Source organism: Schistocerca nitens, chromosome 4 (genome assembly GCF_023898315.1).
Source record: "Schistocerca nitens isolate TAMUIC-IGC-003100 chromosome 4, iqSchNite1.1, whole genome shotgun sequence".
Lineage (NCBI taxonomy): Eukaryota > Metazoa > Arthropoda > Insecta > Orthoptera > Acrididae > Schistocerca > Schistocerca nitens.
This window is the reverse complement of record NC_064617.1, coordinates 785,859,893-785,872,539: the sequence shown is the minus strand read 5'-3', so window position 1 is coordinate 785,872,539 and position 12,647 is coordinate 785,859,893. Positions and strand designations below refer to the sequence as shown.

The window sequence follows — 12,647 nt, the reverse complement described above, 5'->3', positions numbered from 1 at the left end:
TTGTTCATGCGGTATGAACAATTTCCTTCTTATTGTATCGTCTGTTCCATCTGGACAACGGTTTCTCTACTATTCGAGAGTAGCGAGTTTCATTGTCAGTCTGGCTGTAGTTTTCCTGAACAGTGACATAGCTGAATTTGTGCGCCATTCTCGTTCAGCCATATCTTGCAGTTGTCTGTGTTGTGGATTGGCAGGAGAGCCAACCCACGAATGTTAGAGGAAGCCGAAAGGCACGCGTTTTAGCTCACGCAGGCTGGCGTGAGGTCTGGAACAGGACAAGGAAATTAGAACTTAGAAAAACGGACGCAGATGGTGGAATACTTAACTTTAATCCATTAATGTTGAACGTAGCTCTTGTCTGTACATTATTTACAATATCAATACTAACTGAACATGGCGCCTTGCTAGGTCGTAGCAATTGACGTAGCTGAAGGCTATGCTAACTATCGTCTCGGCAAATGAGAGCGTATTTTGTCAGTGAACCATCGCTAGCAAAGTCGGCTGTACACCTGGGGCGAGTGCTAGGAAGTCTCTCTAGACCTGTCGTGTGGCGGCGCTCGGTCTGCAATCTCTGGTAGTGGCGACACGCGGGTCCGACGTATACTAACGGACCGCGGCCGATTTAAAGGCTACCACCTAGCAAGTGTGGTGTCTCGCGGTGACACCACAGTCTGTAATAACCTTCTAGCGACTACTACACACTGACACCGCAGTCGGCGTGTGCGATAGTCACTTGCGTCGAAGTTCGTCCGCAGCTCGTGGTCTCGCGGTCGCGTTTCGCTTCCCGAGCACGGGGTCCCGGGTTCGATTCCCGGCGGGGTCAGGGATTTTCACCTACCTGGAGATGATTGGATGCTTGTGTTGTCCTCATCATTTCATCGTCATTCATGAAAGTGGCGAGATTGGACTGAGCACAGCTTGGAAATTTGTACAGGCGCTGATAACTGCGCAGTTGAGCGCCCCACAAACCAAACATCATCACTCGCGTCGAAGCTCGTGTGCGAGTGAAGAGAGTAGAATGCCGTCCTTACGCCGAGCGTTTTCGCCACTAGGGGCGGGGCTATTCGCCTGCAGCGACGCGCCACATTTTCTCTTACGTTAGAATAGCAGAGCAACTACTGATTTTTACTCTTTGTTCTCTTGTAGAGATTCTGTGACTCTTGTTTATACAGTAACGCTTCTACACAGCTACGAATGTGGAGAGTTAATAAATCTCTTTGAAGTTCCATCTCGTCTTTGATTGTACGGAAGGTCAAGGGCGGTATTTTCTCACAAAGTTGTATCTCTCGTCAGTGGTGACTCCGACGTGATTTTGTCGTACGGAATTAGCAAACATGGATGGAACTGTCTACGGTATCACGCCTGGCAGTGCGCCTCCCCCCCCCCCACCCTTTTGGCCCCACAATGCAGTATCGTGGTTTGCTCAGATGGAGACAAGCTTTTCCTACGCTTCGATAACCGCCGATGAGACAAAATTTTCTTTGGTCGTAAGCCAGTTCGACCAGCGATATGCTACGCAAGTCCAAGGTATAATAACAGCTCCTCCGGGCCACCGCATTTCGTCCTCTGGTTCTGCACCACCAACAGAAAAAGTAGAGGCCATATTACAATTATCAAACCTTACCATCGTAAAAGAGCTACGGAGACACCTCGGGATGCTGAACTTTTATCGGCGTCACGTACCACGTACCGCCGAGCAACAAGCGCCATTAAATGCAGCACTATCAGGCGTAAAGGTACGAGATAACGCTTCCGTGCAATGGAATGAGAGTATAGACGCGACGTTGAAAGCAATGAAAGACCTAATCGCTCACCGAAAACATGACGCTCCACTCGCCTTAGTGGTTGACGCCAGTCAGTTTGCAATCGGCTCGGCATTATAACAATGAGTAGAGGGTGCATGGCAGGCGCTGGCATATTTTTCACACAAACTGACGCCTTCACAGCAGTGCTGGAGCGCGTATGACAGGGAGCTGTTGGCCATCTACCAATCGATCAAGCACTTTAGACCACAGGTTGAGGCACGGGATTTTGCAGTTGGTATACCGATCACAAAACATTGGTGTACGCATACCGTAAGAACAGTGACACGTGCTCACCACGGCAATACTCTCGAGTTTATAACCCAATTCACTAGGGACTCGCGGTACATTTCCGGATTGACCAACGTGTTGGTCGACTCGTTATCCAGAGTATCTGGTGTTTCACGATCACTGAACAAGACACAGCTAGCAGTCGCACAGCAAGAAGACCGAAGTACAAGCAATATTACGCGACGAAAAAACCTCGCTAAAATTGCAAATGGTCGACATTCCAAGCGAAACTGGCAAGGTCTACTGCGACGTACTGCACGGCAGATCACGACCATACCTACCGACCGTATTCCGCCGGACAGTGTTCGATAACCTCCATAACCTATGTCATCCTCGAGTGCGCGCAACGGTTAAGCTGATGTCAATGAGGTCTGAGTGGCAGCGCCTGGACAGAGATTGCCGTCAGTGGACCGGAGCTTGCACGCGCTGCCAGTTATGCAAAGTTGCCCGCCACGTGCACGTTCAATAGGGGAGTTCCCGGATGTCAGCGCGCGTTTTGCTAACGTTCACCTAGACGTGGTAGGATGACTGCCTCCCTCAGACGGCCGTCGCTATTTAATGACAATGATCGGCAACCACTACACTGGACCACACCCTCTGCTGTGCAGGAGTTTACATACCATGGACATTCTCATTAATGGCAAACAAGCTACAGTTTCAATGAATAGAGTTAAGCCGGCCTACATGTTCAAAGAGGCGTCGACTACACTGCCAAAGATTTCGAAAGAGGAGAAGGAAGGGACTACAATCCAGCCTCCTATTCCACCACCACCTCAACCACATGAATCAAAACGCACGACTCGCTCAGGAAGACACGTTCAATTTCCTGCCAGGTACAGAGAAGACTGAACAATCTCCGCTCTCGACAAGGGGGCTCCTGTAGCGACTGCTACACACTGACACCGCAGTCGACGCGAGTGAAGAGAGTAGAACGCCGTCCTTACGCCGAGCATTTTCACCACTAGGGTCGCGGTTATTCGCCTGCAGCGACGCGCCACATTTTCTCTTAGAATAGCAGAGTAACTATCGATTTCTACTAATTATTTTTTGTAGAGAATCTCTGACTCTTGTTCATATACTAACGCTTGTACACAATTGCGAATGTGGAAAGTTAATAAATCTGTTTGAAGTTACATCTCGTCATTGATTGTACGGAAGTTAAAGTGCGAGATTTTCTCACGTAGTTATACCTCCCGTCAACCTTGTAATCCATGGAATGTCATAGTTCAAACCTCTTTCACCCCCTCCCCTCCATGCGTGTTTCTGCCATTAACTTTCGTCTTATAAACGAGATGTGTTTTACGGGAAAAAATATACTAAGTTCGTGATTCATGATAGGTGATCGAAACCCGGTTTTTCCTTGACCGACGACAGTTTATGCTTGGTTCGTTGATTTGAGGAAGCGGACCAAACAGCGAGGTCATCGGTCATTAGGGAAGACTGGCGATGGAAATCGGCCGTGCCAAGGAACCATCCCGGTATTTGCCTGAAGTGATTTAGGGGAATCATGGAAAACCTAAATCAGGATGACCGGACGCGGGTTTGAACCATCATCCTCCCAAATGCGAGTCCAGTGTGCTAACCACTGCGCCACCTCGCTTGGTGACAGTTTATGAAACAGCTGTTAAAGTTTCACGTAATACAAGACCCGTTGTCATTATTGCTTCCTTTGAGAACTAGTTATGAGATTAGATGGTTGCCGTAACTTACGAAGTAGCTAATGCTACTATTAACTGTATCATTATATCACGATGGCCGGCCGAAGTGGCCGTGCGGTTCTAGGCGCTGCAGTTTGGAACAGCGAGACCGCTACGGTGGCAGGTTCGAATCCTGCCTCGGGCATGGATGTGTGTGATGTCCTTAGGTTAGTTAGATTTAACTAGTTCTAAGTTCTAGGGGACTAATGACCTCATAAGTTGAGTCCCATAGTGCTCAGAGACATTAAAAAAAAAAGTATCACGATGCCTTGGAAATATTTTGTTGGCGACACTCGAGAACACTGTACTACATGTCCTTACCGCCTGTAACTGATCAATAGCTCACTTTCGCTACGTATAAAGCTTATTGATGTATTAAGAAAATTGATTATTCCATACACTCGGTAAATTTACTTTACGAAACTGACAAGTTCAAATAGTTATATTACAATGATCTACAAAATATGTGTTCAGGCTTTGAATCTAACATAAATAACATTAATTCTGTTATTTGAAAAAAAGTACTTATTTTTCGTACATTGGACTTATTACGAAATTTATTGACTCAATTTTATTTAGATATGGGGTCACTGACAGCAGAATTTTTAGTAATAAACTTTTGAAAATAATTTCAAAGGAAACATTATCCATAAGAAACTCATTTATTGTGCAAAATAATTCCTTTGAAAGATGTATTATCTTTGTTCTTCTGGGACAGTTAGTTGTTTAAAGTTGTATATAGCTGGATGGAAGTTGTTGTGTGTTTTATGTCGAGCTTAAAATAGATTTGGATAATGAAATTATGATGTCCCATAATGTAAAGAATTAAACGCTGTATGTCAAAGATAAAGTCATTGCAATGAATTATTTCAGTGTACATGTTTTAAACCAAAACTTCAGTATCCACCAGAAGTAGAAATGTAGCTCTAGTTGTTTTGCCATCAAAGACGTCGAAATATATCCACTGAAGACAACAAAATAAATTTTTGATCACCATCCCTGTTTTATGAATCATGCAACCTCTTCTCGTATTTCTTCTCAGTGGCACAAAAGGCACGCAGATGTAAAGAAATAGTTTGCAAGGTTTGTTATTAAATTAAGTAGTGGATACGAGTACAGAGAGGTTTGGCATTCCAGTGCTTCCGATAGTTTGGTAGACTCGGAAATTCGTTAAGTATTTGCTTTAGTTTTGCGTCTGGTCATACTATGATGTTATAGTAACAAGTGAGCTTAATTTATATAAATTCCACAAAAGCTGAAGCGAACTTGGCGAACACATTACACACTGGCGGCCGATAGAAGAGATGTCAGGAGTAGTAAGAAGAAATGAGCTGACAACTAGAGAAGATAGAACAGACTTAAAACCGAATCTATACAGTTATGAAGAAGGAGAAGAATATGTCAATTCAAAAACCTGCATTATGATTACTGATTCAGTCAAGTATTGCCCTACTCGTAGAATAAACTAAGCTTCGGAATGTGACAAAGCATAGCCCCATTCAGGTCTAAACGGAAGCGTGTTGTTGCTATGTCTGGAAAGCAATGGTAGAAAAAAATTTCGTGAACCTACGTGATAAAATATTATCAAGACTGTTAGGTCTACTGAAGAAAGCGAGCACCTATGGGAACGTGCTTCCAAGTTGTTGCGACGTGACGGGAAGTAAATTATAGAAGCATCTATAATCCGAAAATCTGTTCTAAAGGTGGAAGAGGAAACGAAATAATAGTAGCAGAAGAGAAAAATACGAGTGCTGAGTACAATTGATCTATGGATGATATGCACGAGCATGTGATAAAGGAGCTTTGTCTCCTAAACGCAAAAATGTAGAAAGAAATAACAGCCTTCTGAAAAGCTGGAGATTTTGTCGTGTCGAGGGGGACTTTAACAATGGAAAAGAGAGACTCAGAAAAAAGTATTCGATTGTGCTATTCATTTTAAAAATATGGAGGAATGACCTACGTAAGTGCGTCCATTTTAATAGACGAAATAGATACAACTTAAAGGGCTACGGTAATTTAATCCATTCAGCGGTAGTCATTGTAATAAAATATGCTCATTCAGATCAGTCAGAATGCGCACGCCGTCAAACGTATTAACTTAGCGTGCTGCGACCAAACTAATGTACAACTTACGCTAGGAAACAGGCTGGTGGAGATTTAAATGTTAATACAGAAGAACCGTTGAGGCCGAAGTCGTATCCTTAAAAATCGGTAAAAGACTCTCCTACAGTCACAGATGACACAGACTGTCGTGGTAATTGGCTGCTCCAGCACTATCAGTGGTACATCATGAGCATAAGAAAGAAGTGAAGGTAATGAAGATAATTCTTTTTAGAGCTTGACTGTCACTTCAGTAATCGCTATTTAGAATAGGTCTCAACTTCCAGGATCTATTTTTGATGGTCCAAAGGCGTGAGAGCTGTTTTGAAACACCATGATTAAATCAAGCTGTGTGTCGGACAGAGTCCCTTGTCGGCCGATAGCAATGCTGGTTCTGACTGGGCAATCCAGGTGCGACCAACATCCCTCCAAAGATCCTCAATTTTGCCAGTCTCTTTCATCCAATTTCCTAACTGTGAAGAAGGTATCCTTCATACTGTCGTAAAGACGTCGAGATCTAGTGGGTATCCAAGAGCGACAGAAATGAGATATGAAGTTTAATAGGTAAAACTTGAATATATCAACAAGTAAAGAGTAGAGTTGGGCGCACCCTGGAGCTGGTGAACTGACAAGCAGCCATTCAGGATGGTCGTGGCCAGCGTCGATCAGTGACGGAAGGAACTCTGGAAAAAACATCAGGACGGAGACAATAGGAGAGGCGTCTCGCTGCCCTGGGGACCGAGACCAGACCGTTCGTCTCTCCTCCGACGCTATTGTCACCCCCCACAATAAACACGTTATTCTCCACCCCAGCTCTCATTGGTCATTGGGGCGGGGCCTGGTACAAAGTACGAGTAATAGTCAGTAGTTTGCCGGAAGAAATAAATTCATGCTGACGTGATGCTGCGGTACAGCACGTAGTCCACAAGAGTTAATGTAGAAGCACTAGAAATATCAGTTTTAAGCAGCAAAAAATTAAAATTGGCAATAAAACTTTCCCGTAACCTCTATACAGGCGGTATCCTGCACAACATCTTTTATTTCAGCAGTCTGTGACCATAACCGCATTGAAACGGATGATGAGACAGAAGAGTCGAAATACAAATGATCTTTTTCCAAACCTGTTTCGCAAAGGAAGCTCACAGTGTAGTACGTACTTTAAATACTCGCAAAAACGACAGAATGGGATGTATCACAATAAGTGACCAAGAGATAGGAAAGAAACTGAAATCGCTCAGCAGAAGAAAGTCCACTTGACCTAATTGTATATCAGCTCGATTCTACACGGGGCATGTGAAAGAACTTGTTCCAATTCTAGCAGCAGTGCACTGTACATCATAGCCGTTTTATAGAAAGGTCGTCGAACAGACGCACAAAACTACAGGCGTATATCTCTGAAGTCGGCCTGTACTAGGAAACTGGAACGTTTTATGCTCGCTTACTGTGGAATTACCGGAAAACGAAAATTTCTCTTGAAATAAACAGAACGGGCTCCGAAAACAACGACCAGTGCCTTATTCATTCATCCAAGGATGCCAGTCCAACAAGGTTACAAGCTTCCTGCTAGAATTTGGAAAAAGAGAGAGAGAATAAACAGAACAGGCTCCGAAAACAACGACCAGTGCCTTATTCATTCATCCAAGGATGCCAGTCCAACAAGGTTACAAGCTTCCTGCTAGAATTTGGAAAAAGAGAGAGAGAGAGAGAGAGAGAGAGAGAGAGAGAGAGAGAGAGAGAGAGGCAGATTACCTATAAGGCCGGAATATGCCCTGTATTGAAAGCTGCCCTTACATATACAATGTTTAGTCACATGAATCAAATCGGTAACGTGACATGATTGCAAAATGTATGGAATTTGATGTAGGCAGGAAAGGCTTCCTTAGAGGAACGATTTACAATAGACAAAAAAGGAAAATAGAATTTACATAAACCTAAATAGTTTTGAGATTAATAAGAGTAAGAATTCTCGAATGCTGCTACTATCACCGAAGGCAAGGTGTAGGCTCTGCATCGTGTCATCGTGTACTCACAATCGAATACAAGTATGGAAGTGATGAAGAGGAAACCTAATTTATTTAAAAGCTACTAGAGTATAAGGCCATATCATTGTCTCCAAACGTAATTAATCCACGATATAAATTGCAAAATATTCAGAAATACCTGGTACACAAGTTCTCAACACGTGAACAAATGAAACAAAGGAAAATATACACGTAGTGGAAAACGTTGACTAAATCTCATACGTGGAAAGTGTGATGAACTGAAATGTTCTACCATGTTGATGGATTATTCCCCAACAGATTCTGTAACTTGCATCGAAATCTACTCGCCTCACAAAGGTACGAAGACTAGGTCTCCACATGGCAGACATGCTTCCGAATCATGGCATTATCAGTGATATGCTCTACATTAAACTCCGCGATACGAGCCAAGAAAATAATTGCGACCTATACGACCTCTGTGATTGATTAACTACTTAATATTGCAAAAGTGCTCATCTAGCATACAGTCAAGCTGTAGTCGGTCACGAATTTGGGTTGTGTTGGACCTCCTAGAAGCTTCCATCGACAAAGTTGTTAAGAATGTTATAAAATTATTTTTGCAAACAACTGATATGTCATTACATTATCGTGTCAACTAAGAGCGAAATTTACTTGCGACATATTCCATGTGCGAGAACTTACATGCGGCCGTCAGGATCCTTGTTTGTAGAACTCACCTTAATACGAGCGAGAATACATTCTACAGCAGAATGGGATTCTATTAGCAACTGTTAGACTCTTCATCACCACAAGCATCAACCAGAATGCCGATATTTGCTATACAAAAGAGTTTATAGATAGTACTACTGGTGCCACCGGCAATCTGTGGGTGGTTATTGCACGTTGACGTCGAACGTAGGCGGTAATCACATTGATGTGACTGGACCGTGTGTTTATTCGTGTGGTTTTCAAAAACTCAAGTTCTGTCTAGATAAATCACAGGAATATTGCATTCCGCATGTAGTAAATACCTGGTCCCCAAAAATGTAACTCTTGCGGTGGCACTCTCCCGTCTTCCGGTAAGAAATTTGGTCGATCGTCACATTTTCTTGACTTAAAACCAACCTCATGTGAAAGAAGAGGAACGTACACACATCAAAAACAGTTTTGAGTCTTCTCGGTTCCGAGAGTTTCGGAACCTATACAGAAAATTGGAATAGAGATCAACATAAACATCATTTCCACCCTTTTTATTCCTTATGAAAACCACACATTGCATGTTGTACCACCATACAGCGAGGCCTTCAGAGGGGGTGGTCCAGATTGTTGTACACACCGATACCTCTAATACCCAGCAGCACGTCCTCTTGCATTGATGCATGCCTGTATTCGTCGTGGCATACTATCCACAAGTTCATCAATACACTGTTGGTCCAGATTGTCCCAACCCTCACAGTGGTTGGTGGGTCACGTCGTCCGTAAACAGCCCTTTTCAATCTATCCCAGGCATATTCAATAGGTTTCATGTCTGGAGAACATGCTGGCCACTCTAGTCAAGCGATGTCGTTATCCTGAAGAAAGTCATTCACACAAGCTGTGCACGATGTGGGCGCGAATTGTCGTCCATAAAGACGAATGCCTAGCCAATATGCTGCCGGTATGGTTGTACTGGCGGTCGGAGGATGGCATTCACTTATCGTACAGCCGTTGCGGCGCCTTCCATGACCACCAGCGGCGTACGTCGGCCCCACGTAATGTCACTCCAAAAAGGCAGGAAACCTCCGCCTTTCTGCACTCGCTGGTCAGTGTGTCGAAGGCGTTCAGCCTGAGCGGGTTGCCTCCAAACACGACTCCGACGAATTGTCTGGTTGAAGGCACATGCAACACTCATCGGTGAAGAGTACGTGATGCCAATCCTGAGCGGTCCAATCGGCATGTTGTTGGGCCGATCTGTACCGCGCTGCATGGTGTCGTGGTTGCAAAGATGGACCTCGCCATGGACGTCGCGAGTGAAGTTGCGCAACACGCAGCGTGTTGCGTACAGTTTGAGTCGTAACACGACGTCCTGTGGTTGCACGAAAAGCATTATTCAACATGGTGGCGTTACTGTCAGTGTTTCTCCGAGCCGTAATTGGTAGGTAGTGGTCATCCACTGCAGTAGTAGACCTTGGGCGACCTGAGCGAGGTATGTCATCGACAGTTCCTGTCTCTCCGTATCTCCTTCATGTCAGAACAATATCGCTTTGGTTCACTCCGAGACACCTGGGCACTTCCCTTCTTGAGAACCCTTCCTGGCACAAAGTAACAATGCGGACGAGATAGAACCGCGGTATTGACCGTCTACGTATGGTTGAACTACAGACAACACGAGCCGTGTACCTCGTTCCCGGTGGAATGACTGGAACTGATCGGATGTCGGACCCTCTCCGTCTAATAGGCGCTGCTCACGCAAGGTTGTTTACATCTTTGGACGGGTTTTGTGACATCTCTGAACAGTCAAAGGGACTCTGTCTGTGATACAATATCCACAGTCAATGTCTATCTTCAGGAGTTCTGGTAACTGGGGTGATGCAAAACTTTTTTTGATGCATGTATTTTTCCCAGCCTTCATTCCCAAGTTTGCATTGTAGTTAGCCAGTATCACTTATAACTATATATGCACTAGAATGAATTCACGAAATAAAGCAAAACCAAAAACATGGAAGTAGCCGACTTTAACGGCAGCCTAGCCAGTATCTGACAGCAACAGTGCATGGCCAGGAGCGGAGGGGAGTCAGATGTAAATGACGACCCTGAGCAGCCTATTTTTGTGACGAGGACTGTGGTGATTTCAGGCCTTCTGATCAGAGTCCGTCGCGAGCCGGGAACTTCAAGAGATCTCCCTAAACACCCTGTACACTGCTACAAAGATAATGTTGGTAGCGATCCATAACTGTGTTTTTGCAATAAATATGCGTTAATTAATATGGGAAATAATTGAATAAGGAAAGTTGCCAGTGAAACAGCCAACTTTCAGGGTATGTGGAGGAAGTTCCAAAAATAAGAGTCGTGCCTGGATAGCTCAGTTGGTAAGGGCATTATCCGAAAACAGAACGTTTCGTATTGGAACAATGGTAGTCACACAGTTTAAATCTGTCAAAAGGTGTCATTATTTTTTGTGAATTAATCTTTTACTCTGCTGTCTTGTAGTCGCTATGAAATATTTTGGCAGATTAAAAGTGTGTGCCAGGGCAGGATACGAACCAGTGACCTTGCCTTTTGCAGATGATGCTGTTACTGCCTGAGCTAGCACGACTTGTGAGAGAAGCTGGTGAGTCGTGCCTGGATATGTCAGCCGGTGAGGTCATTGCCCACGAAGGGCCAGATTCCAGCCCCACTCTGGCACCTGCCAGGCGGTCTCTTAACGGCGCAGACTCTGCTGCTGGTGACAGACTCTTTCTGGAAACCGATGGAACAATTAACAGTCTGTGATCTGTTGTAGATCAAGATGCCATTATATGCAGACAAAATTTAGCGCTGGACCTCTTTACATCGCAACAGCGCAGCACACGCACCTCAATAGTCTCCGTAATTAGGAAACCTGGAGATTAAGATTGACCGTTTAAGGTTCTGTTAGCTGCTCAACAGATCCCGGTGAGCGGAATATGCGGTAAGAACTGCAGTGCGGTTTTACAGCCGTGGCGAGACAGTTTTTTCCTCCGGTTCTTTTAGAGCGACTCAGAGTCGCAGTGAAGCCGCCTGGAGAGATAATTCCTTGGGAACGGACTCGCAGGGAATGTGTGCAGCGCGAAGCGGCGGGAAAGCGGATTGCAGCGAGCAGCTCGCTAGACGGGGGCGCAGTCGTATATCTTCTCCGGAACTCACGTCTCGGTAAACTCTTCGTGTGGGTAGGTCTGGAACGCACACCTTTGAGAACTTGTCCTTTGAGAGGGATAAATCCCACTGCGACACACTCTGGGCGCCGTTACGATGTTCTGCGCAATACGGAACACACCCGTCAACTAGAAACCAATCGGGCAGAAACACTAGCAATTTCTTCGTTTCTCATCTTTTATATCTTTTAGTTCGTTGTTACTACTAACTTCTGTTTATTCACAATCAGCGGAACAATTCTTCACAGCAGTAAACGTTTCAATTGGTGATAGTTATGCTGTGTGCTTGTTTCAGCTTTTGATTCTGGTAATGCAAAATTTAAGGAGATCATACTTTTCAGAACATATTCTAGCTAAGGTTAACAATCTTTGTCGTGTTGTATTAAAAATTAAAGGAAAACCTGCACGAAATCCGCAATTCAATATGACTAAAACGAATGAACTACGAGGCTCAGTCCAAAAGAAATGCACACTATATTTTTTTAAATCAGTTTTTTATTCTACATGTTTGAAAGTTTTGCAGTGCGTAGATACATCCTTCACGAACAATATTTTCATTTCTCCACATAATTTCCATCCCTCTCAACCGCCTTATGCCATTATGGAACCAGCGCCTGTATACCCGCTCGGTAAAATTCTGGAGCAACCTGTTGGAGCCGCTGTTTGGCAGAGTGCACAAGGGAGTCATCATCTTCAAACCTTGTTCCACGAAGAGAGTCTTTCAGTTTTCCAAAGAGATGACAGTCACATGGAGCCAGGTCAGGACTGTAAGGCGGGTGTTTCAATGTTGTCCATCCGAGTTTTGTGATCGCTTCCATGGTTTTTTGACTGACATGTGGCCGTGCATTGTCGTGTAACGGCAAAACATCCTGCTTTTGCCGATGTGGTCGAACACGATTCAGT

The 12,647-nt window shown here is 44.5% G+C and overlaps 1 protein-coding gene across 1 annotated transcript in view; it reads right to left on the bottom strand.

Annotated features, from left to right (window-relative positions):
• The window catches only part of LOC126252566 (glutamate receptor ionotropic, NMDA 2B), an 874,952-nt gene that overhangs the window by 678,817 nt on the left and 183,488 nt on the right, over positions 1 to 12,647 (bottom strand). The gene's annotated exons all lie outside the window — the stretch shown is intronic.